This window comes from Saccostrea cucullata, unplaced genomic scaffold (assembly GCF_032062105.1).
Source record: "Saccostrea cucullata isolate Sc308-1 unplaced genomic scaffold, CSIRO_AGI_Scuc_v1 ctg22675, whole genome shotgun sequence".
Taxonomy (NCBI): domain Eukaryota; kingdom Metazoa; phylum Mollusca; class Bivalvia; order Ostreida; family Ostreidae; genus Saccostrea; species Saccostrea cuccullata.
In genome coordinates, this window is record NW_026933193.1 from 1,978 (window position 1) to 5,730 (window position 3,753).

The 3,753-nt window shown below is 31.5% G+C and overlaps 1 long non-coding RNA gene across 1 annotated transcript; it reads right to left on the reverse strand.

Annotated features, from left to right (window-relative positions):
* Nucleotides 1–1,189: 1,189 nt before the first annotated feature.
* Nucleotides 1,190–3,299, reverse strand: LOC134237573 (uncharacterized). Its single transcript, XR_009985846.1, has 3 exons — nucleotides 3,136–3,299; nucleotides 2,636–2,862; nucleotides 1,190–1,235 (listed from the first exon to the last, which is right to left on the reverse strand). It is a non-coding gene; the product is annotated as an uncharacterized LOC134237573 (long non-coding RNA).
* Nucleotides 3,300–3,753: the final 454 nt, after the last annotated feature.

Below are 3,753 nucleotides of genomic sequence, written 5' to 3' on the forward strand. Positions count from 1 at the left end.
TTCCAACGAAATAAAACCAATTCCAATTAAGTTGTCTGAAAATATTGATTTTTATTTCCATTGTTTTTTTTTACAAGTACAATGCATATGATGGCAAAATAATGATTAATGATAAAATCATTTCATATTTTTAAGTCCAGAAAGTGTTCAAGAATACACTCATGATGTTTTGTCAGTTTTTCTTTTTGTTCACAAAGTTTAAGGGTTCACATTTCAACTTGAATTTCAAAATCTATACTTTATATAAAAAAGAGTTTTCAGTTCAAAAAAAGCATTCAAACTTAACAATAAACAGACATCATTAAAATATGATTACACTTTAACTGTCATTAAAATTTCTATGTAAATATTCAAGTCATCCCATTGATGCTAGGGGCCATTTCAAATATTAAAAAGACTGAGTTTTGACCCTAATTTATATTTTGATTTGTAAAAAAAAGTACATTTGTACAATGTCCTTGATATTACATGAAACTGTATGTTACAAAGTTATTAAAAGCAAGTTAAATGTCAAGTATTAAAATTCATAAAATATTTTTATTTCCTTCTTCTAACTAAACCTTATATTTTTTCTAAAAGGGATGTGGCACCACCAGGTCATTCATCTTGTGACACTTATGTAAAAACACATACACCATGTATATCAAAACATATATATATATGTATCATAAAAGTTGTTAATTACATTGAAGTGACAATAAGGTAATTATTGTGAGTTCAGACTAGAGAAAATAAATACAAATAATTATGAAGCAGTTGGGACCAATACAGCCTTTGGAATACATAACAGGAAGTACCTGGACAATACCGAATCTTAAAAAAAGACCCATATTTTAAGGAAGTACATATCTGATTAATATCAGAACTTTAAAAGTTGAGATTGCCTAAACTCCTGAGAACCCAGATAATGGGTTAACCAAATAATACTGTATGCAATTTGTTATAAAATCAATTTTTTCAGGTAGTACATTGGAATAATACTTTTTATCTGCCAGCCTGAAATTTCCAAAATTCCTGAGAACCCAGATTATGGATTTTAACAAATAATACTGTGTGTATATGTATTTTGTGGATTTCTTTAGACATGCATCATGCATCATTTAGCTTCAGTCTGGTCTAGAAAACCCCCGTTTTGTCAACTCCTTCTCTGCTGCCTCCAGAACTATCTCTATGGAGCCACTGGCATCTATTTTATACAGCTAGGCTTCTCCATTCTCTTGTAGGCTAGGTATAATCTACAAATGTCGATTTCATCCTCAATAAAAATAAACTATCATCCATATTTGTCTCAGCAATTACAGACTAAAGCGTATCAAAAAAAAATATACGTAATATTATTGAATTTAGACTTGATCACTATTTTTACTTCCTTTGCAAAGGGTACAAGTCTTTTTGAATAAAGTGTCATTAAATTTTTTTAAAACTTCCTTTATTTGACTGTGTTAAATGATTCCTCACTTTCATATTAAGCAAAAGCATGAATTTAAACTTAGATTTATATAAGAATGTGTAAAATTTCAATCAGTTGTACATTCAACTGTAATCAGGGTTCTCCATCGTTTAAAAATTTACTGTGTTGCAGAGTTTCTGCAAAGCACTAAAATTTCGTGGTATTTTCGCAATCAAATTTGCAACTGAATCACTATTCATTATAATTACAAAGAATACATGCTTACACTTATTTAAAAATCTCTAATCCGTTACACAAATGGAATGGTCGTACATATTGATAAAAGTAAAAATATATGTACTGAAAAGCAGAGGAAATTCTAATCGATACAGTCGTACTTACCGTATATACTCGCCTATAAGTCGGTCCGCCTATAAGTCGGTTGTGTTTTATAAGCTTATATATCAAAGGGACCGACATCATATAATATACCATTCGTTTTATAGCTCGCCTATAAGTCGGACATAGAGTTTTGGACAAGAGATCAACTCCTAAAAATCCGACTTATAGGCGAGTATATACGGTAACATTTTTGAAAGTAATTTTGATTATTTGTCAGTTTTCTAGATCGAATTACCGAATTACAAAATAGGAAACTTCAGAATAGTAAAATACTTTTAAGCATGTTAAGAGTTCCTTGAACATGTTGAAAATTTTCAGCAATTATTTACATCAATTCAATGACTTCGGTACGATTTTATGTTTGACTTACAGTGCTAACATAATATTCTAGATCCGTGGCTCTATAGAAAAGACATATTTAAATATTTTTCAAAATACAATCTATTTTAATGCCAATACATGTACCAATTAACCGTTACATGGACATGCGTCAAGTCTGGCGAGGGTCTAGGAGATAACTGAATATGCAAGGTGAAGCCCTACTAATTACATATAAGTGCTCTACATTTTAGAATTGAAGGATGGAAGAATTGTTTGATTAAAGCTCCAGTTAGAGAGGATTTAATATTGTTTGGATTTTCTAAATATCACAGATCTTACTGTGTAGGCAAAATTTTTACTGTGTTGCACACATAAAATTTGAATTGTTACTGTGTCAGAGAAAATTTTACTGTGTTGCATGCATAGAATTTGAATCGTTACTGTGTTTGAGAAAGTTTTACTGTGTCGGAAGCAACACACTAAAACAGCTCTTGGATAACCCTGACTGTTTTAAGATTTTACCTTTCTCTAAACAGTCTATCTTTATCTAAATGTTTTTCTTCTTGAGTTTTCTCCCCTCCTCTTCCCAGCATCCTCTGCTTTCTGATCTCCTCACTGACTGTCAGAAAGAGGACGATGTCAGGGGTTAAAAGGTCACTGGGCCACTATACACCCAATGCCCCTCCAATGGGATGTCTTCATTGCTTGTTTCATTGGCTATACCATAAGCTGCAGTACTGTGCCAGAATCTAGAGCAGAAGGGGAAAACTGTTATTTAGGAATTAATAATTATGCAATGAACAATTTTGGGATTAACAATAATTAAAGTTTGCTTAAAAAATTATAAATTTGCGTCAAACACTACACATCTGCCTTTCTGTTTCAATCACCAGCATAAAATATAAAAACATTTTCTGAGACATGATATCTGAATGAGTTTTTCCTGCTCTTTTGATGTATGATGTTTTTTAATTGTTTCACATCAAAACTTTCTCTGATTTCATGTCTACACTAGACATAACCTGTCCATGATAACAGGTTTCTCCTGACATGTTTTCAGTATTGCTATGGAAACAATATAGTTGCCAATGGAATAGTAGGCCCTTCTGACAATTTCTGGAAGGTCATCAAAACATTTCCTCAGATGCTGTATTGGGGGAGGAGGTGTAAAATATCTACATGCATCCATTTTATTCTCCAGTGTTTCAGTCAAAGTAGTCTTCCCTATTTATAACAATTTTTTTTTTTCAGTTACATCAACTGTGGTTTATAAAAAAAAAAATAAGATTTGTAATTGCCAAATTTATTGTTTGTCAAGAATCAACTTCCAGTTAGTCTCTATTTGATAAATAAAAGTTAGAAACAAATACACTTTTTCTGCCAGTCACCTTGAACTTGCTGTAATGACCGTAGTCAATATCAATAACCCCGCCCCCATCCCCACCCCCCATCACACGCAATTTTTGTGATAAAGTATGAGCCTTCTGATATTCTCCATAACATCGAGGAATTAAAGTTTTCCATAAAAGTAATAATCAGATCTGAAAAAATCCCCTTGTCATATACTTATATATAACCTCTTAATAACTTTTTTCTAAAAGCAAATCATTATCATGTTTGGTTTAGCAGTAATTGACTTA